Below are 22,921 nucleotides of genomic sequence, written 5' to 3'. Positions count from 1 at the left end.
TGTCTCACTGAGGCTCTGCTAACCAGAACCTCAGTGGTTATGCTCTCTCTTTACTTTAGAATTTGTCACTAACAGGCTAGTGACTAAATTTACCAATTCACATTGGCATACTGGTACACCCATATAATTCCCTAGTATATGGTACTGAGGTACCCAGGGTATTGGGGTTCCAGGAGATCCCTATGGGCTGCAGCATTTCTTTTGCCACCCATAGGGAGATCTGACAATTCTTACAAAGGCCTGCCAGTGCAGCCTGCGTGAAATAACGTCCACGTTATTTCACAGCCATTTACCACTGCACTTAAGTAACTTATAAGTCACCTATATGTCTAACCTCCACCTGGTGAAGGTTGGGTGCAAAGTTACTTAGTGTGTGGGCACCCTGGCACTAACCAAGGTGTCCCCACATCGTTCAGGGCAAATTCCCCGGACTTTGTGAGTGCGGGGACACCATTACAAGTGTGCACTATACATAGGTCACTACCTATGTATAGCGTCACAATGGTAACTCCGAACATGGCCATGTAACATGTCTAAGATCATGGAATTGTCACCCCAATGCCATACTGGCATTGGGGGGGCAATTCCATGATCCCCCGGGTCTCTAGCATAGTACCCGGGTACTGCCAAACTGCTTTTCCGGGGTCTCCACTGCAGCTGCTGCTGCTGCCAACCCCTCAGACAGGTTTCGGCCCCCCTGGGGTCCAGGCAGCCCTGGCCCAGGAAGGCAGAACAAAGGACTTCCTCTGAGAGAGGGTGTAACACCCTCTCCCTTTGGAAATAGGTGTGGGGGCTGGGGAGGAGTAGCCTCCCCCAGCCTCTGGAAATGCTTTCATGGGCACAGATGGTGGCTATCTCTGCATAAGCCAGTCTACACTGGTTCAGGGATCCCCCAGCCCTGCTCTGGCGTGAAACTGGACAAAGGAAAGGGGAGTGACCACTCCCCTGACCTGCACCTCCCAGGGGAGGTGACCAGAGCCCCTCCAGTGTGTCCCAGACCTCTGCCATCTTGGAAACAGAGGTGTTGGGGGCACACTGGACTGCTCTGAGTGGCCAGTGCCAGCAGGTGACATCCGAGGCTCCTTCTTGGTAGCCAATCCTCCTTCCTTGGTAGCCAAACCTCCTTTTCTGGCTATTTAGGGTCTCTGCTTTGGGGAATTCTTTAGATAACGAATGCAAGAGCTCATCAGAGTTCCTCTGCATCTCCCTCTTCACCTTCTACCAAAGGATCGACCTCTGACTGCTCAGGACGCCTGCAAAACCGCAACAAAGTTGCAAGATGACTACTAGCAACCTTGTATCGCTTCATCCTGCCGGCTTTCTCGACTGTTTCCAGGTGGTGCATGCTCTGGGGGTAGCCTGCCTCTTCTCTGCACCAGGAGCTCTGAAGAAATCTCCCATGGGTCGGCGGAATCTTCCCCTGCAACCGCAGGCACCAAAAGACTGCATCACTGGTCCTCTGGGTCCCCTCTCAGCATGTCGAGCGTGGTCCCTGGAACTCAGCAACTCTGTCCAAGTGACTCCCACAGTCCAGTGACTCTTCAGTCCAAGTTTGGTGGAGGTAAGTCTTTGCCTCCCCACGCTAGACTGCATTGCTGGGTACCGCGTGATTTGCAGCTGCTCCGGCTCTTGTGCACTCTTCCAGGATTTCCTTCGTGCACAGCCAAGCCTGGGTCCCCAACCCTCTAACCTGCAGTGCACAAACTTCTGAGTTGTCCTCCAGCATCGTGCGACTCCCTTTTGTGACTTTGCATGGACTCCAGTTCACTCTTCTTCCAAGTGCCTGTTCAGGTACTTCTGCGGGTGCTGCCTGCTTCTGTGAGAGCTCCCTGACTTGCTGGACGCCCCCTCTGTCTCCTCCTCCAAGTGGCGACATTCTGGTCCCTCCTGGGCCACAGCAGCACCCAAAAACCTCTACCACAACCCTTGCAGCTAGCAAGGCTTGTTTGCAGTCTTTCTGCGTGGGAACACATCTGCAAGCTTCATCGCGACGTGGGACATCCGTCTTCCAAAGGAGAAGTCCCTAGCTGTCTTATTTCTTGCAGAACTCCAAGCTTCTTCCAACAGGTGGCAGCTTCTTTGCACCCTCAGCTGGCATTTCCTGGGCTCCTGCCCACTCTCGACACTGTCGCGACTATTGGACTTGGTCCCCTAGTCTTACAGGTACTCAGGTCCGGAAATCCACTGTTGTTGCATTGCTGGTGTTTGTTCTTCCTGCAGATTCCCCCTATCACGACTTCTGTGCTCTCTAGGGGTAGTAGGTGCACTTTACACCTACTTCTCAGGGTCTTGGGGTGGGCTATTTTTCTAACCCTCACTGTTTCCTTACAGCCCCAGCGACCCTCTACAGGCTCACATAGGTTTGGGGTCCATTCGTGGTTCGCATTCCACTTTTGGAGTATCTGGTTTGTGTTGCCCCTATACCTATGTGCTCCTATTGCAATCTATGTAACTTTACACTGCTTGCATTACTTTTCTTGCTAATACCTGCATAATTTTGGTTTGTGTGTATATATCTTGTGTATATAATTTATCCTCATACTGAGGGTACTTACTGAGATACTTTTGGCATATTGTCATAAAAATAAAGTACCTTTTTTTTAGTACTTATGTGTTTTGTGTTTTCTTATGATATTGTGCATATGACACCAGTGGTATAGTAGGAGCTTTACATGTCTCCTAGTTCAGCCTAAGCTGCTTTGCCATAGCTACCTTCTATCAGCCTAAGCTGCTAGAAACACCTCTTCTACACTAATAAGGGATAACTGGACCTGGCACAAGGTGTAAGTACCTCTGGTACCCACTACAAGCCAGGCCAGCCTCCTACAATAAAAATATGTTTTGACCTTATCCTGTACACAAGTAGCCTGTGAGAGAAGTTTTTCTAAACTTAAGTGCATCAAAACCCACCTAAGAAACGAAATTGGTCAGGAAAACCTTGAAGCCTTTATGCTCATGTCAGTTGAATGGAATGTGCTTTCTCAGTTGAAAAACAATTACATTATAGACTTAGTTGCAAAAAAGTGCATTGCTGCAGGAACTCTTGATTGAGTAATGCACAGTCTCTCCACAGCCTAGACTTAAAAGCAGCAACAGATGTGAACACAACTGTGTTTTTCTGTATATGAACATCAACTGCTGGTTTTTTAGCAAGTTTATTACTAGATTGTACAGATATTTCTTTTTAGCATTCTTTACACCCCAGACTTACTTTTCCTCATTTGTGAATTCAAAAGAAGATTTATCAGAATAATTGGTATGAGAAGCCGCACTGATTTCAAAGCAGTTCGTTTTACCAAGCATCACTCAATCCTCTGGAGAAGACCCAGTGAAGAGTTTGGCTAGAAGCTGCACATTTTTAGGTAAAAAACACATTTACTACAAGAATCGGATGTTATGCATGTTGCTCAGTTTTGCATAATTTTGTTTTTATTATTTCTTTGTTTCTGTTGGTACAGGTTATATTCTTTGGAGCCTCTGTAATTAATTTGAACAAGAGAAGTATCTACATGAATTTTAAAGACAGTAATGAGATCCACTCTAGTCCTGTGCAGGCAGCCTAGTGAGGACTTTGGGCAACAGGTACATACATTCAGATAAATGATAGCAAATTATGCTGGCTTGAGTTAACTTTTTAATTTTCTGGGAATATCCTTTGGTAGGTCCTAATCAAGTGTTATTTTCTTTCTACTGGTTCTTTTCTCTACTAGCTCACTCCTCTTTCCCATGTGGAACAGGACCTGGCAAATATCCACAAAAATGTCAAATGCACTCTAGCCCTTCAGGGATAATCCTGTGAAATACTCTGGAGAAAAGATGCTTACTTTAGAAAAAATATCGGGTTTTCTGATTGAGCTACATTAGACGTTTTGGAGGTTTTGTAAGGGTACTTTCTGCAGGTGACATTTAGATATTGTTTTTGTTGTTTCTCTATTGTTACAATTCTGTTTTCTGGAGTCCTACACAGTGAAGCTGACCAAGGGTATTATTGATATGAATGCAAGAGCTTTTGGTGCTGAGACAGTCTAGCCTTGCAGAGAGAGGCCAGTGAAAACATTGGGCAAGCATTTGCACATCCAGGTAAAAGACTATACATTGTGATAGATCTAGATTTCTTTCTTCGGAATTACTAAAGTATATTTTTGTGGTCCCCAATCAGATATATATTATTTGTGTCCTGGCAGGTTCCGTTTTCTACAATGTCTCCTCTATTGACCAGGGAAAGGAAAGGATGCTCAGAAATTTCAAATCCACTCTAGCCCTATAGAAATTTTCCTGCAATTATGTAGGACAAAATCTGCGTACTTTTAGGTAAAAAAAAACAACAATTGTGAGCGTGCATAACTGTATATATCTATGAATTTGTTACGCTCTTTTGGTGTTGGTGTTATTTCTCTTTCTCTTTATATTACAGGTTCTCTTCTCTCCCAGTAAATTAGGAGGAATAATTAACTGGAAATAGAAAGGCATTGCAAACTATTCTTGCAGGTAAAATGATATATTTTATCTGGGGGTTTTTTTGTCTGCAAGATCTATTTTATGCATGGGTAAAAAGTAAACTTTCTCTGTTTATGTTTGTTGCAGGTTATGTTCCCCAATGTCCCTTCATTGTGAATTGGCTGGAGAAGAAATTATGAGAGTTTAAGACCTGTTCTTTCTGTGCTGTTGTAGGTTCTGTTCCCAGATATCCTGACTATACCCTTTCCATTTGACTGTGTGTGAGATTTCTGATGCAGAGTGTTAAGACTGCACGTAAGTATTCAGATTTCAGAACTGCAGTGCTCTTAGTCTTCATCAATGTTACTGGCTCAATAAGCTATAAAATGCTTATTTTCATAAACATTTCTCTGAAAATGAGACCTCTGAGAGTAACCAAATGGTATTTCATTAAAAGCGGAGGCCGCACAAATATGGGCCAATTTTCTTTTTTGCAGTGCCCGGCCCAAATTGTGATCCCAATCCGACCCTGTGTTTAGGCTATTTGATATAATCATGTTTTTTATTTATCCATTGATCTGGTTATGCTGATCACCACTACTTGGGCACTCTTATTGAATAATCCGGCTTATATCAGTTATTTCATTATGTGCAAACGTAGTTTCCCTTTATTTTGATGCAACTGGCTCTTCTTCAAAATAAATACACTGAACATTGGACTGGCACACCCTTATTCTGCATAAGAGTTCGGTGTTCCGGCGAGACCGTGTATCTATTATGTACACTAGATGACTGTTCCACATACACGAGATGAAAATCCCTTAGGGATCTGCTACTTCTAACTTAGAAGGGCGGGGAAACTGTAAAAATGAAAAAAAGCATAAGGGGACCAGAGCCAGCACTAGTTAATTCCTCCTGCAAATGAAGCAGGTTCTGATCCACACCATCTGGAGAAAAAAAACAGACGTGGCTAAAGCTGCATGGTCACATGAAACGGGGTGGGACAAATATAACGTTAAATTGGTGCGAAAACTCCGATTAAACAGCTTTTCAAGCCGTACCCCAACTAGGTGGGAGGACACCTACAAAATTGAGAATAAAGAGAGCCTGGACAAAAGAATATCCTGTTTTATTGTTTATTATTATTAATTGGGTACTAGCCGTATCAAAATGTGTGATCCAAGCTCATCGTGCTTCTGCATAGCTAGCACACAATAATACCTGCAGGGGGCGTGAACCTAATATGCACATTTTAAGATTCTGCCATTTCCCCGGTCATGCTGCTGTGCCTCGACCCCTCGTGTGCCAGCAAGGCAGTGCTTAATCTGTGCTTGTTGTTTCCGGTGCTGAGCACCGGCACTTTTTTTTGAGGGCCGGGGCTTATTTTTCTGCCTCAAGCATTTGCTGCGAGCAAAAGACACAAATGAGAAAGACCGAGGAAGGGAAAAACAAAGAAGCGTCACAAAGGCAGAAAGTAGGAAGCTGCAAGAGTGAGCTGAAGGGGCAGGGAGTGGCTTTATATGGAATGAAGAGGCCAGAGATGGCGTCAGGATTAAGCTGCCTCAGTTTTCCGTGTTCCCACATTTAATAGCAGCAACCCCGTGTTTAAGAGGAGGGCTTCGGGCACCGACAGGTTTTTATTTACAAATTAAGCACTGCAGCGACGGAACAGTGGCAGGGACTTTAGCTATAACTTTAACCCCTTGGGTGCCGCAGCAAGGAGGCCCGGTGCCGAGGACGAGACCACCTCGTCTGGCTATGGGCCCCCGGGGGAGCGCTAGCGTTCCCCCCGATGGCCGAGCACACCCCTCCCCTGGGCAGAGATGGAAGGGGAATCGCTTCCCCTTCCACCCCCGCCCCCCCCGTTGCCCCTGTGGCGTCTGATGACGTCAGCGTGCTTTCGCACGCTGACCTCATCAGAGGCCTTCCCTCCTTCCAGCGCCTATCGAAGGAGAAATGCAAAAGCATTTCTCCTCCGATCACGTAGAGGGGGCGGAGAGGCATGAAAGGAGAGAAAAGGCCTTTCCTCTCCTTTCATGTCTCTCTGAGCATGTCTGTTGCCCAATCGTGATGCGATCGGGCAGCAGAAATGCCACTAGACACCAGGGAATTTTCTTTTTTTTTGTTATTTGAAATAAGGGGAGCCGCCCCTTGGGCAAGGGCCCCTCCTCGGGGGGGCAAATTATTTCTTATTAGGCCGATGCAGAAATCCACTAGACACCAGGGATCATTTTAAATATTGTTTTTTTTTTTTAAATGTTTGGGGAGCGGCCCCTTGGGCAAGGGTCGCTCCTCAGGGGGCAAATTATAATTAGGCCATTTCTGCCCCCGTGGAGGCAGATTGGCCTTGCGATCTGCCTCCGGGGGGCAGAAACCACTAGACGCCAGGGATTTTTAAATTTGTTTTGTACTTACGTGGGCAAGGGTCACTCCCCAAGGGGGCACATTACTGTTGGCCATAACTGCCCCCCTTTGGGGCAGATGGACCTATTTTTGAAAGGCCCATCTGCCCCCAATAGGGGGCAGAAAGCCCACCAGAGACCAGGGAAGATTTTGTTTTCAAAATAAGAGGTTGGGGGTATGGCCATACTCCCACCCCAAATAAATGGGGCCAAAGTTGTTCTGCCCACCAGTGGGCAGATTGGGCAATTACCCGGGGGGTGTCAGAAAGTCTACTAGATGCCAGGGAATAAAAACAATAAAAGAAAATAGTGGGGTGGTGTCTACCAACCAGTATGGGCCTGGTTATGTCCCCACCCGAACTGAAGGGGCTAACAGTCATTCAGCTCTCCCCTGCACACTAAAACATCTTATCCCATGGCAAGCAAGAGGACGTTTGATTATTTTTGGTTTTTGTTTTACATTTGGTCCATGAGAGCTTGGTAACTCTCAAAATCGTCCCACTTGGAATGGTGAGGGCTGTACTTTTTTTTTACTTTGGGAAGCTGCCATGTAGAAAAATCCACAAGACCTAAACACATCTGAAAACTAAACATCGAGTTGATTCCAGGGTGGTGTGCTTCACATGCACCCCGCACCATTTCCTTACCCACAATTCCCTGCACACCTGCAACTTTGCTGGAAAGCACACATTTTTCCCACATTTTTGTGATGGAACCTTCCGGATTCTGCAGGAATCCACAAAATTCCTATCACCCAGCATTGTCTCATCTGTACCGATAACATTTCTGCTGCACTTGTCAGCCTAAAAATGTTTTTTTTCAAACTGTCCTTTTGGACCCACTTTGGTTCCCCTTCAATTTCGACGTGTTTTTGGCTCTTCCCTGTCACAAACACTTGGCCCACCCACACAAGTGAGGTGCCATTTTTATCGGGAGACTTGGGGGAACACTGAGTGGAAAGAAATTTGTGGCTCCTCTCTGATTCCAGAACTTTCTGTCACCGAAATGTGTTAAAAAAGTGTTTTTTTAGCCACATTTTGAGGTTTGCAAAGGATTCTGGGTAACAGAACCTGGTGAGAGTCCCACAAGTCACCCCGTCTTGGATTCCCCTAGGTCTCTAGTTTTTAAAAATGCACAGGTTTGGTAGGTTTACCTAGGTGGCGGCTGAGCTAGAGGCCAAAATCCACAGGTAGGCACTTTGCAAAAAACACCTCTGTTTTCTTTGAGAAAATGTGATGTGTCCACTTTATGTTTTGGGGCATTTCCTGTCGCGGGCACTAGGCCTACCCACACAAGTGAGGTACAATTTTTATCGAGAGACTTGGGGGAAAGCTGGGTGGAAGGAAATTTGTGGTTCCTCTCAGATTCCAGAACTTTCTGTCACCGAAATGTGAGAAAAAAGTGTTTTATTAGCCACATTTTGAGGTTTGCAAAGGATTCTGGGTAGCAGAACCTGGTGAGAACCCCACAAGTCACCCCATCCTGGATTCCCCTAGGTCTCTAGTTTTCAAAAATGCACAGGTTTGGTAGGTTTCCCTAGGTGGCAGCTGAGCTAGAGGCCAAAATCCACAGGTAGGCACTTTGCAAAAAACACCTCTGTTTTCTTTGAGAAAATGTGATGTGTCCACTTTGTGTTTTGGGGCATTTCCTGTCGCGGGCACTAGGCCTACCCACACAAGTGAGGTACCATTTTTATCGGGAGACTTAGGGGAACATAGAATAGCAAAACAAGTGTTATTGTCCCTTGTCTTTCGCTACATTTTTTTCCTTCCAAATATAAGACAGTGTGTAAAAAAGACGTCTATTTGAGAAATGCCCTGTAATTCACATGCTACTATGGGCACCCCAGAATTCGGCGATGTGCAAATAGCCACTGCTCCTCAACTCCTTATCTTCTGCCCATTTTGGAAATACAAAGGTTTTCTTGATACCTATTTTTGACTCTTTACATTTCAGCAAATGAATTGCTGTATACCCGGTATAGAATGAAAACCCACTGCAAGGTGCAGCTCATTTATTGGCTCTGGGTACCTAGGGTTCTTGATGAACCTACAAGCCCTATATATCCCCGCAACCAGAAGAGTCCAGCAGACGTAACGGTATATTGCTTTAAAAAATCTGACATCGCAGGAAAAAGTTACAGAGTAAAACGTAGAGAAAAATGGCTGTTTTTTCACCTCAATGTCAATATTTTTTTATTTCAGTTGTTATTTTGTATAGGAAACCCTTGTAGGATCTACACAAATTACCCATTGCTGAATTCAGAATTTTGTCTACTTTTCAGAAATGTTTAGGTTTCTGGGATCCAGCAATGGTTTCACACCCATTTCTGTTACTGACTGGAAGGAGGCTGAAAGCACAAAAAAATCGTAAAAATGAGGTATGTCCCAGTAAAATGCCGAAATCGTGTTGAAAAATTGGTTTTTTTGATTCAAGTCTGCCTGTTCCTGAAAGCTGGGAAGCTGGTGATTTTAGCACTGCAAACCCTTTGTTGATGCCAATTTCAGGGGGAAAACCACAAGCCTTCTTCTGCAGCCCTTTTTTCAATTTTTTTAAAAAAAAAACGAATTTTTCACTGTATTTTGGCTAATTTCTTGGTCTCCCTCAGGGGAACCCACAAAGTCTGGGTACCTCTAGAATCCCTAGGATTTTGGAAAAAAGGACGCAAATTTGCTGTGGGTAGCTTATGTGGACAAAAAGTTATGAGGGCCTAAGCGCGGCCTGCCCCAAATAGCTAAAAAAAGGCCTGGCACCTGAGGGGGAAAAGGCCTGGCAGCGAAGGGGTTAAACTCATCTGTGGAACTCAGAAGATTTCATTTTGTGACTTCCAAGCGATTTCACTTTTGTAGGAGTGTCTCTTCACTCCTTCATTTACAGATAGTCTAGAAGTGCCTTTCTTTTAAATAACGATTGTGATCTGTACTTTCTGTATGTGTTTTATCCAAAGTGATCTTCGTGTAAAAGATCTGAATATTATTTTGACTCAATTGCAAGTACTACTCATCCTGTTAAGGTTTGTCCACGTGGCCCAAGGTTTCTGCAGTATAACTGTTAGCTCTTTAAATGAGATAAGCTAACTGACCAGAATAACTGGTAAGCCTTTACTTATACCTGGTATGAAATTCCTAAGTGCTGCAGTGATGGTCTACCCACGTAAAGCAGGACCTGAATATTCGAAAGGTACTCCAGGAGTTTGATTGCTAGCATCAGTAAAGATTATTGTAAGAAAATGCAGCCCTGTTCGTATTTGGCTACAGGCATAGAGGAGCGGGCACCTGCGGGCCTGCAAACCAGTTTGCATTTGCAAGTGATACTACTTGATATATCAGTAGTGTATTTGGTAGCAGCAGAGCATGTCTGAGTGCAAAAAGCAGGACAATCTCTGCTCAGTCAACTAAATCTGCCCTTGTGCCAACTGTAGCTCAGTCGAGACATTCTAAACTTGGACAAAGACAACATTTAATTGCAGAGCACAAGCCAAATCTGAAGCTCATGGATTACTTGCCTGTTGATCTGCCAAATGAATGCCCTGCCAGGGGGCACGATATGTTGACTGGCACTCAAGCCAGCAACAGCCTGCTCATTGTCCTTCCCATCTGAGTCATCAACCATGTAATTCGGATTCAGAAACACACTGATAAGAAAATATGGAACATATTCTGGGACATCAAGAAGCATCCAGTAGCAAGATGTGTTTTGTGAGATACCATTCACAGATGTAAACCAGCATTCACTGAGACCTGGTGCAAACATATCATGGTGCAAATGTGAAGAACAAACATATTGACTAGTAGCAGTTAAGTTCATAGTGTTCACTGTATTCGTGTCGCTATTCACTAAGATTAACAAGCTAGTAAAAACATATTGGCCTTATCCCCCTGAGCATGCCTTGTCTTTTACACTAAGTTCCAAACTAGACATGCAGGAACTGTGGAAATGTTCTATTTTGCAGATTATAAAGCTTAGTACCTCCAGTGGCCTAACCAGGAGAGAAGAAGAAGAAAGTCTGTTCCCATTACAGGGTCGGAGCAATATGCTAAATGAAGAACAGAGTTTGTGCCCTGATGTAGCACAAATTTTATTATTGTCCCTCATGTCACAGTGATCATCTATACGTGACAGTTTCTGCATTATGTTAATCAAGGTACTAATAACTTAGTTATAAAGTGTTGCACTGAAAAGCCACATTGATGTGCATTCACCCTAGGACAATAGTCAAAAAGCATGTGGTATAGCATTCTAACTCAATGTTTAATTAATTAATTCATCATTGTGTTATAATTCATGCTGCAAATATATACAGTACACTAAAACAATAATACATTTTATGTAAGAAGCCTTTTAACCCCTTCGCTGCCAGGCCTTTTCCCCCTCCTGTGCCAGGCCTTTTTTTGCCTATTTGGGGCAGTTCGCGCTTAGGCCCTCATAACTTTTTGTCCACATAAGCTAACCAAGCCAAATTTGCGTCCTTTTTTTCCAACATCCTAGGGATTCTAGAAGTACCCAGACTTTGTGGGTTCCCTTGAAGGAGGCCAAGAAATTGGCCAAAATACAGTGAAAATTTTGTTTTTTTCAAAACAATTGGAAAAAGTGGCTGCAGAAGAAGGCTTGTGGATTTCCCCCTGAAAATGGCATCAACAAAGGGTTTGCAGTGCTAAACTCAGCAGCATCCTAGCTTTCAGGAACAGGCAGACGTGAATCAGAAAACCCATTTTTTCAACACAATTTTGGCATTTTACTGGGGCATACCCCATTTTTGCATTGTGCTTTCAGACTCCTTCCAGTCAGTGACAGGGATGGGCATGGAACCAATGCTGGATCCCAGAAGCCTAACCATTTCTGAAAAGTAGACAAAATTCTGAATTCAGCAAGGGGTCATTTGTGTAGATCCTACAAGGGTTTCCTACAGAAAATAACAGCTGAAAAAGAAAAATATTGAAATTGAGGTGAAAAAAACATCAATTTTTCTCTACGTTTTACTCTGTAACTTTTCCCTGCAATGTCAGATTATGGAAAGCAATATACCGTTACGTCTGCTGGACTCCTCTGGTTGCGGGGATATATAGGGCTTGTAGGTTCATCAAGAACCCGAGGAACCCAGAGCCAATAAATGAGCTGCACCCTGCAGTGCGTTTTCATTCTATACCGGGTATACAGCAATTCATTTGCTGAAATATAAAGAGTAAAAAATTGCTATCAAGAAAACCTTTGCATTTCCAAAAAGGGCACAAGATAAGGTGCTGAGGAGCAGTGGTTATTTGCACATCTCTGAATTCCGGGGAGACCATACTAGCATGTGAACTATACGGAATTTCTCAAATATATGTCTTTTTTACACACTCTCCTATATTTGGAAGGAAAAAATGTAGAGAAAGACAAGGGGAAATAGCACTTGTTTTGCCAATCTATGTTCCCCCAAGTCTCCCGATAAAAATTATACCTCACTTGTGTGGGTAGGCCTAGCGCCCGTGACAGGAAACGCCCCAAAACGCAACGTGGACACATCCCATTTTTTTTAAAGAAAACAGAGGTGTTTTTTGCGAAGTGCCTACCTGTAGATTTTGGCCTCTAGCTCAGCCGGCACCTAGGGAAACCTACCAAACCTGTGCATTTCTGAAAACTAGAGACCTAGGGGAATCCAAGATGGGGTGACTTGCGGGGCTCTGACCAGGTTCTGTTACCCAGAATCCTTTGCAAACCTCAAAATGTGGCTAAAAAAACACATGTTCCTCACATTTCTGTGGCAGAAAGTTCTGGAATCTGAGAGGAGCCACAAATTTCCTTCCACCCAGCGTTCCCCCAAGTCTCCCGATAAAAATGATACCTCACTTGCGTGGGTAGGCCTAGCGCCCGCGACAGGAAACACCCCAAAGCGCAACGTGGACACATCCAAAATTTTGGAAGAAAACAGAGGTGTTTTTTTGCAAAGTGCCTACCTGTAGATTTTGGCCTCTAGCTCAGCCGGCACCTAGGGAAACCTACCAAACCTGTGCATGTCTGAAAACTAGAGACCTAGAGGAATCCAAGGAGGGGTGACTTGCGGGGCTCGGACCAGGTTCTGTTACCCAGAATCCTTTGCAAACCTCAAAATTTGGCTAAAAAAACACATGTTCCTCACATTTCTGTGGCAGAAAGTTCTGGAATCTGAGAGGAGCCACAAATTTCCTTCCACCCAGCGTTCCCCCAAGTCTCCCGATAAAAATGATACCTCACTTGTGTGGGTAGGCCTAGCGCCCGCGACAGGAAACACCTCAAAGCGCAACGTGGACACATCCAAAATTTTGGAAGAAAACAGAGGTGTTTTTTGCGAAGTGCCTACCTGTAGATTTTGCCCTCTAGCTCAGCCGGCACCTAGGGAAACCTACCAAACCTGTGCATTTCTGAAAACTAGAGACCTAGGGGAATCCTAGGAGGGGTGACTTGCGGGGCTCGGACCAGGTTCTGTTACCCAGAATCCTTTGCAAACCTCAAAATTTGGCAAAAAAAACACATGTTCCTCACATTTCTGTGGCAGAAAGTTCTGGAATCTGAGAGGAGCCACAAATTTTCTTCCACCCAGCGTTCCCCCAAGTCTCCCGATAAAAATGATACCTCACTTGCGTGGGTAGGCCTAGCGCCCGCGACAGGAAACATCCCAAAGCGCAACATGGACACATCCAAAATTTTGGAAGAAAACAGAGGTGTTTTTTGCGAAGTGCCTACCTGTAGATTTTGGCCTCTAGCTCAGCCGGCACCTAGGGAAACCTACCAAACCTGTGCATTTATGAAAACTAGAGACCTAGGGGAATTCAAGGAGGGGTGACTTGCGGGGCTCGGACCAGGTTCTGTTACCCAGAATCCTTTGCAAACCTCAAAATTTGGCTAAAAAAACACATGTTCCTCATATTTCTGTGGCAGAAAGTTCTGGAATCTGAGAGGAGCCACAAATTTCCTTCCACCCAGCGTTCCCCCAAGTCTCCCGATAAAAATGATACCTCACTTGCGTGGGTAGGCCTAGCGCCTGCGACAGGAAACACCCCAAAGCGCAACGTGGACACATCCAAAATTTTGGAAGAAAACAGAGGTGTTTTTTTGCAAAGTGCCTACCTGTAGATTTTGGCCTCTAGCTCAGCCGGCACCTAGGGAAACCTACCAAACCTGTGCATGTCTGAAAACTAGAGACCTAGGGGAATCCAAGGAGGGGTGACTTGCGGGGCTCGGACCAGGTTCTGTTACCCAGAATCCTTTGCAAACCTCAAAATTTGGCTAAAAAAACACATGTTCCTCACATTTCTGTGGCAGAAAGTTCTGGAATCTGAGAGGAGCCACAAATTTCCTTCCACCCAGCGTTCCCCCAAGTCTCCCGATAAAAATGATACCTCACTTGTGTGGGTAGGCCTAGCGCCCGCGACAGGAAACGCCCCAAAACGCAACGTGGACACATCCCATTTTTTTTAAAGAAAACAGAGGTGTTTTTTGCGAAGTGCCTACCTGTAGATTTTGCCCTCTAGCTCAGCCGGCACCTGGGGAAACCTACCAAACCTGTGCATTTCTGAAAACTAGAGACCTAGGGGAATCCAAGGAGGGGTGACTTGCGGGGCTCGGACCAGGTTCTGTTACCCAGAATCCTTTGCAAACCTCAAAATTTGGCTAAAAAAACACATGTTCCTCACATTTCTATGGCAGAAAGTTCTGGAATCTGAGAGGAGCCACAAATTTCCTTCCACCCAGCGTTCCCCCAAGTCTCCCGATAAAAATGATACCTCACTTGCGTGGGTAGGCCTAGCGCCCGCGACAGGAAACACCCCAAAGCGCAACGTGGACACATCCAAAATTTTTGAAGAAAACAGAGGTGTTTTTTGCGAAGTGCCTACCTGTAGATTTTGCCCTCTAGCTCAGCCGGCACCTAGGGAATGTCACGTTGTAGATGCTCTTCAGACTCGGTGCGATGCAAATAAAGGTCCACCTCCTGACACCACCAAGTCACCTATATAAACCACGGTGCATTGGAGTAATCAGGTGAGGGAAGGAAGGGGAAGGAACAGCAGGGACGGGATATCTGTAAAGAGAGGAATACACAGTGTTAATATCACATTGCATGTCTACTCTCGCAATGTCTTGCTAAAGTACCAACGACCGTACCTGCCCATAACTCATGAGGGCAGAACTAGTCCAACGCCTATCTGTGCTCCATCTGAATCATAGATGGACGCCACAAGCCAACAACTAACACCGATGATCTCTAGTGGGTTGCTCAACACCCACTTTTATACAAGATAGTCACGAAATAATGAGGAAACAGAAACAAAAAGAAAGGGAATAAAATTAACGACGATAAGAACCTATCTCGTAGTCCTTCCTATGACTCAGTTAATTCACTAAGCCCCATGTCATAGTCACGCAATTTGTAGGAATAACCCTGTGTTATTTCATTACGTATTGAAAAGAAAAATCGTCCCGGCAGTTCAAGTCCCGCAAAAATAAACATTAACCTTCTGTCGTAGCCAAACATATAATGTTCTCTGGCCCCAAAGATAATCGTTCGTGCTTTATTGGTAACTCAAACAAAAGACCGCCGTGCTTCAGAAGTTACCAGAGTCCTTGTCGAACTGTAATAATGGGAAAAGAAAGGCGAGGGATTCCGGCACCAAATCGTCTCACCGCTTACCACCTCTCCTTCGTGTCAGGTTCCCCAAGGAAAATAACTCGACACTCCCGCTGATATCGGGAAGGTCCCAGGCTCCAAGGAAAACCGGAGGAGGAATTATACCTCCTAAGCAAACAACTCAACCTCGGAAACGCCGTCAACAAGAGCCCTCGTTGTCCATCCGACTGGGTTCTAGGGAACGAATAACGCACATTACTTCCTGTATGTGCTTGATTTTTAAGCGACCTCTTTCCCTCTAGGCGTCATGGGATATGTAGTCCAAAAGGACTACATTATCCCGATCTGCAATGTAGGCGCCGCGGCTAACACCTGACAGTACGCCCGCCTCCAAAGCGCCTCCTAGGACCAGGTTTAGAGGGATGACGGGCATGAAACAGCCGTACCGCCCTAGGGGCATGGACATTGCTTTCCGGCTCCCATGAATCATCCTCAGCATTGTACCCCTTCCATGAAACCAAGTACCACAGCTTACCCCCCCGTCGTTTGGAATCCAACACTCTGCGCACCTCGTACTCCAGCTGCCCATCTCTGACCACCGGAGGCACCGCCTGCCGGTTCGCTGAAAGAGCCGGTTTCAAAAGGCTGCAATGAAATACCGGATGGATCCTTAAGGAAGCAGGTAAGTTGAGACGGTAAGCCACAGGGTTTATCTGGCGTAACACCTCATAGGGACCAATGTAACGAGGATGAAAGACGCTACGCATCTTGAAGCGTATATACTTGGTGGAAAGCCACACTCTATCGCCTGTCTGATATGCCGGCCCCTCACGCCGATGTTCATCACCCCACTTTTTATACTGTTCTTTGGCCTTCTCCAGATTGAGTCGTATCTTCTTTTGCACGGATTGGAGATTCCTAATCATGGCATGAACCGTAGGTTGATCCGTGACTTCCCTAGGTATGTTTATGGGCAACATTTCCGCGTGGAACCCCGTGTTAGCACGAAAAGGAGATTCCCGTATCGAGCTATGCCAAGCATTGTTGTATGATAGTTCTGCCAGCCATAGCAACGAAACCCAGGATTCTTGAGCGTCCTTTGCATAGCACCTCAGATATTTTTTCAGGGTTTGATTGAGGCGCTCCGTCTGGCCATCGGTTTGTGGGTGGAAACTGGTGGACAGTGCGGATTCAATGCGCAGCACCTTGCACCACATACGCCAAAACCTAGCAACAAACTGGGGGCCTCTGTCCAAAATAATGGTTCTCGGTAGACCATGTAATCGCACCACTTGAGACAAAATTAGATGGGCGGTTTGACTGGCTGTAGGCAGATTTCTACAAGGGAGAAAATGACCCATCTTGGTAAGGCTGTTGATTACCACCATGATAGCGTTGTACCCCTGATCCATTGGTAATCCTACCACAAAATCCACGCTAATGGTTTGCCATGGTTTATCCGGAGTGGGCAAAGGTATCAGTCGGCCCTGGCTCTTCGCGTTTTCTCCCTTGGCCCGTGCACATATCTCACACCGAGCCACCCAGGCCGCAACGTCTTTAGCCCAACCTTCCCACCTGAAATGTCGTTGAACTATTTGCGCCGTTTTGGTGTAACCAGGATGACCAGCCGTTACCGCATCATGACACCAATTAAAGGCTTGCACTCGGAGTTCACGTGTTGGCAAATACAAACGATTACCTTGCAACGGTATTCCATGCTTAAGGGTACGGTCCTGACTTAACTCTGCCCATTTCTTCCACTGAGCAGCAGACTTATGCTTAGAAACCTTTTCTAAGAAATGGGAGATATGAAGGGCACAAAGCACTCTTTCAGGTTTGATGATTGCTTCCTCAGGTCTTGAAGCGATGGTTCTCACGTCCTCTTGTCGAGACAGTGAATCTGCCTTGCGATTGTCAACCCCAGGACGGAAGGTCACCACAAACTCGTATTCTGAAAAAAACAGCATCCACCTCATTTGCCGCTGGGTAAGTTGTCTTGCCTCCTTCATATACTGCAGATTTCGGTGATCAGTATATACCGTGACCGGGTGTTGAGCTCCCCATAGGTAGTGTCGCCATTCCTGGAATGCCTTTTTGATGGCTAACAATTCCTTTTCTGCCACCGTATAGTTAAGTTCCACAGCCGATAGTTTCCTAGATAAAAACGCAACAGGATGAAGCTGTCCGGTGGTTTTGTTTCTTTGTGATAACACGGCCCCAATCGCTATATCCGAGGCATCCGCTTCAACGATAAAAGGGGCATCCGGCTGTGGATGTTGAAGTATAGGTGCGGAGCAGAAGGCCTGTTTCAAAAAGCAAAACGCCTCCTCTGCTTCCTCTGACCAAACAAAAGACACCCCCTTTCTTAGTAACCTTGTTATAGGTGACACAATGTGAGAAAAATGAAAGATGAATCTTCTATAATAATTGGAAAACCCAAGGAAGCATTGCACGTCTCTCACACTAGTGGGTACTGGCCACTCCTGAACAGCCTGTATTTTTCTTGTCGACATGCAAAACCCTTCAGGGCTTAAATCCACCCCCAAGAACTCAACCTTCCGGACATGGAACTCGCATTTGCTCAGTTTGCAAAAAAGACTATGCTGTCGCAATGCTAGGAGTACTAAGGAAACATGGTCAAAGTGGCGCTCCAGGGATGTGGAATACACCAGAATGTCATCTATATAAACGATCACGAAACGGTCTACGTATTCCTTGAGAACATCGTTCAGAAAATACTGAAATGCCGCCGGGGCGTTACACAACCCGAACGGCATTACCAAGTACTCAAACAGACCATAACGGGTTTTGAACGCCGTTTTCCACTCGTCCCCTTCGCGGATTCTGACCAGATGATAAGCTCCCTTCAGGTCCAACCTCGTATAGATTACCGCCTCTTTCACCTGTTCCAATAACACAGGAATGAGAGGAAGAGGGTATCTATTCCTCACTGTATTCTTGTTCAGCATTCGATAATCGATGCAGGTTCTCAACTCTTTATTGGCTTTAGCTATGAAAAAGAGTGGAGAGGCTGCCGGAGAACAAGATGGTCTAATGAACCCGATCTCCAGGAAGTGATCCAAGTATTTTCTCAAATGCTTGGTTTCTGGGTCTGATAGAGCATATACCCTACAGGAAGGAAGGAGAGCTCCAGGAATCAGATCTATCTTGCAATCATATACACGATGGGGTGGCAATGTTTCAGCCTGACCTTCGTCGAACACATCCTTGAACTCGGCATAAACAGAGGGCAATATCACTGTTTTCTCCATCACTGTGGCCAACTGTAACCCTTGAGCCAATGCTAACATGGGGGATTCGTCATACAAGAAGCAGATATTCTCACACCTCGAGGACTGAAAACTAACCGTCTTGGTTTGCCAATCTATAACAGGATTGTGTTTTCTTAACCAGGGCATTCCTAAAATAATTTCATACTGAGGAGCCTCTATTATATCCAGTCTAATTCTTTCTTTATGTTCCGGAGATACCCCATTGAAGATCAACCCAACGTCCTCAGTATGTTCTGTAAGGGGCCCAGATTTCAGCGGTGTACCATCAACCGCCAACACTATTTCGGGGTCCTATCTCGGAATGCTAGGAAGTCCCAATCTCCTAACCACCCCTGCATCTATGAAATTTCCCTTTCTACCTTTTCCTTTAATGCCGCTGCCTCCACCCTAGAATTAGACAACTCTTGTTGCACTACTACTAACGCCTGTAATACATCATCCATAGACGCCATCTTTGCATCACACCGAGCGGGAGGAGCGTTATTCGTGGGTGCGTTATTCTGTCACGTTGTAGATGCTCCTCAGACTCGGTGCGATGCAAATAAAGGTCCACTTCCTGACACCACCAAGTCACCTATATAAACCACGGTGCATTGGAGTAATCACGTGAGGGAAGGAAGGGGAAGGAACAGCAGGGACGGGATATCTGTAAAGAGAGGAATACACAGTGTTAATATCACATTGCCTGTCTACTCTCGCAATGTCTCGCTAAAGTACCAACGACCGTACCTGCCCATAACTCATGAGGGCAACGCCTATCTGTGCTCCATCTGAATCATAGATGGACGCCACAAGCCAACAACTAACACCGATGATCTCTAGTGGGTTGCTCAACACCCACTTTTATACAAGATAGTCACGAAATAATGAGGAAACAGAAACAAAAAGAAAGGGAATAAAATTAACGACGATAAGAACCTATCTCGTAGTCCTTCCTATGACTCAGTTAATTCACTAAGCCCCATGTCATAGTCACGCAATTTGTAGGAATAACCCTGTGTTATTTCATTACGTATTGAAAAGAAAAATCGTCCCGGCAGTTCAAGTCCCGCAAAAATAAACATTAACCTTCTGTCGTAGCCAAACATATAATGTTCTCTGGCCCCAAAGATAATCGTTCGTGCTTTATTGGTAACTCAAACAAAAGACCGCCGTGCTTCAGAAGTTACCAGAGTCCTTGTCGAACTGTAATAATGGGAAAAGAAAGGCGAGGGATTCCGGCACCAAATCGTCTCACCGCTTACCACCTCTCCTTCGTGTCAGGTTCCCCAGGGAAAATAACTCGACACTCCCGCTGATATCGGGAAGGTCCCAGGCTCCAAGGAAAACCGGAGGAGGAATTATACCTCCTAAGCAAACAACTCAACCTCGGAAACGCCGTCAACAAGAGCCCTCGTTGTCCATCTGACTGGGTTCTAGGGAACGAATAACGCACATTACTTCCTGTATGTGCTTGATTTTTAAGCGACCTCTTTCCCTCTAGGCGTCATGGGATATGTAGTCCAAAAGGACTACATTATCCCGATCGGCAATGTAGGCGCCGCGGCTAACACCTGACAGGGAAACCTACCAAACCTGTGCATTTCTGAAAACTAGAGACCTAGGGGAATCCAAGGAGGGGTGACTTGCGGGGCTCGGACCAGGTTCTGTTACCCAGAATCCTTTGCAAACCTCAAAATTTGGCTAAAAAAACACATGTTCCTCACATTTCTGTGGCAGAAAGTTCTGGAATCTGAGAGGAGCCACAAATTTCCTTCCACCCAGCGTTCCCCCAAGTCTCCCGATAAAAATGATACCTCACTTGCGTGGGTAGGCCTAGCGCCCGCGACAGAAAACGCCCCAAAACGCAACGTGGACACATCCCATTTTTTGAAAGAAAACAGTGCCTACCTGTGGATTTTGGCCTGTAGCTCAGCCGGCACCTAGGGAAACCTACCAAACCTGTGCATTTCTGAAAACTAGAGACCTAGGGGAATCCAAGGAAGGGTGACTTGCGGGGCTCGGACCAGGTTCTGTTACCCAGAATCCTTTGCAAACCTCAAAATGTGGCTAAAAAAACACATGTTCCTCACATTTCTGTGGCAGAAAGTTCTGGAATCTGAGAGGAGCCACAAATTTCCTTCCACCCAGCGTTCCCCCAAGTCTCCCGATAAAAATGATACCTCACTTGCGTGGGTAGGCCTAGCGCCCGCGACAGGAAACACCCCAAAGCGCAACGTGGACACATCCAAAATTTTGGAAGAAAACAGAGGTGTTTTTTGCGAAGTGCCTACCTGTAGATTTTGGCCTCTAGCTCAGCCGGCACCTAGGGAAACCTACCAAACCTGTGCATTTCTGAAAACTAGAGACCTAGGGGAATCCAAGGAGGGGTGACTTGCGGGGCTCGGACCAGGTTCTGTTACCCAGAATCCTTTGCAAACCTCAAAATGTGGCTAAAAAAACACATGTTCCTCACATTTCTGTGGCAGAAAGTTCTGGAATCTGAGAGGAGCCACAAATTTCCTTCCACCCAGCGTTCCCCCAAGTCTCCCGATAAAAATGATACCTCACTTGCGTGGGTAGGCCTAGCGCCCACGACAGGAAACACCCCAAAGCGCAACGTGGACACATCCAAAATTTTGGAAGAAAACAGAGGTGTTTTTTGCGAAGTGCCTACCTGTAGATTTTGGCCTCTAGCTCAGCCGGCACCTAGGGAAGCCTACCAAACCTGTGCATTTCTCAAAACTAGAGACCTAGGGGAATCCAAGGAGGGGTGACTTGCGGGGCTCGGACCAGGTTCTGTTACCCAGAATCCTTTGCAAACCTCAAAATTTGGCTAAAAAAACACATGTTCCTCACATTTCTGTGGCAGAAAGTTCTGGAATCTGAGAGGAGCCACAAATTTCCTTCCACCCAACGTTCCCCCAAGTCTCCCGATAAAAATTATACCTCACTTGCGTGGGTAGGCCTAGCGCCCGCGACAGGAAATACCCCAAAGCGCAACGTGGACACATCCAAAATTTTGGAAGAAAACAGAGGTGTTTTTGGCGAAGTGCCTACCTGTAGATTTTGGCCTCTAGCTCAGCCGGCACCTAGGGAAACCTACCAAACCTGTGCATTTCTGAAAACTAGAGACCTAGGGGAATCCAAGGAGGGGTGACTTGCGGGGCTCGGACCAGGTTCTGTTACCCAGAATCCTTTGCAAACCTCAAAATTTGGCTGAAAAAACACATGTTCCTCACATTTCTGTGGCAGAAAGTTCTGGAATCTGAGAGGAGCCACAAATTTCCTTCCACCCAGCGTTCCCCCAAGTCTCCCGATAAAAATGATACCTCACTTGCGTGGGTAGGCCTAGCGCCCGCGACAGGAAACACCCCAAAGCGCAACGTGGACACATCCAAAATTTTGGAAGAAAACAGAGGTGTTTTTTGCGAAGTGCCTACCTGTAGATTTTGGCCTCTAGCTCAGCTGGCCCCTAGGGAAACCTACCAAACCTGTGCATTTCTGAAAACTAGAGACCTAGGGGAATCCAAGGAGGGGTGACTTGCGGGGCTCGGACCAGGTTCTGTTACCCAGAATCCTTTGCAAACCTCAAAATTTGGCAAAAAAAACACATGTTCCTCACATTGCTGTGGCAGAAAGTTCTGGAATCTGAGAGGAGCCACAAATTTCCTTCCACCCAGCGTTCCCCCAAGTCTCCCGATAAAAATGATACCTCACTTGCGTGGGTAGGCCTAGCGCCCGCGACAGGAAACACCCCAAAGCGCAACGTGGACACATCCAAAATTTTGGAAGAAAACAGAGGTGTTTTTTGCGAAGTGCCTACCTGTAGATTTTGGCCTCTAGCTCAGCCGGCACCTAGGGAAACCTACCAAACCTGTGCATTTCTGAAAACTAGAGACCTAGGGGAATCCAAGGAGGGGTGACTTGCGGGGCTCGGACCAGGTTCTGTTACCCAGAATCCTTTGCAAACCTCAAAATTTGGCAAAAAAAACACATGTTCCTCATATTGCTGTGGCAGAAAGTTCTGGAATCTGAGAGGAGCCACAAATTTCCTTCCACCCAGCGTTCCCCCAAGTCTCCCGATAAAAATGATACCTCACTTGCGTGGGTAGACCTAGTGCCCGCGACAGGAAATACCCCAAAGCGCAACGTGGACACATCCAAAATTTTGGAAGAAAACAGAGGTGTTTTTTGCGAAGGGCCTACCTGTAGATTTTGGCCTC

The sequence above is a fragment of the Pleurodeles waltl genome, chromosome 5 (genome assembly GCF_031143425.1).
Source record: "Pleurodeles waltl isolate 20211129_DDA chromosome 5, aPleWal1.hap1.20221129, whole genome shotgun sequence".
Lineage (NCBI taxonomy): Eukaryota > Metazoa > Chordata > Amphibia > Caudata > Salamandridae > Pleurodeles > Pleurodeles waltl.
Note: the sequence above shows the minus strand (reverse complement) of the source record.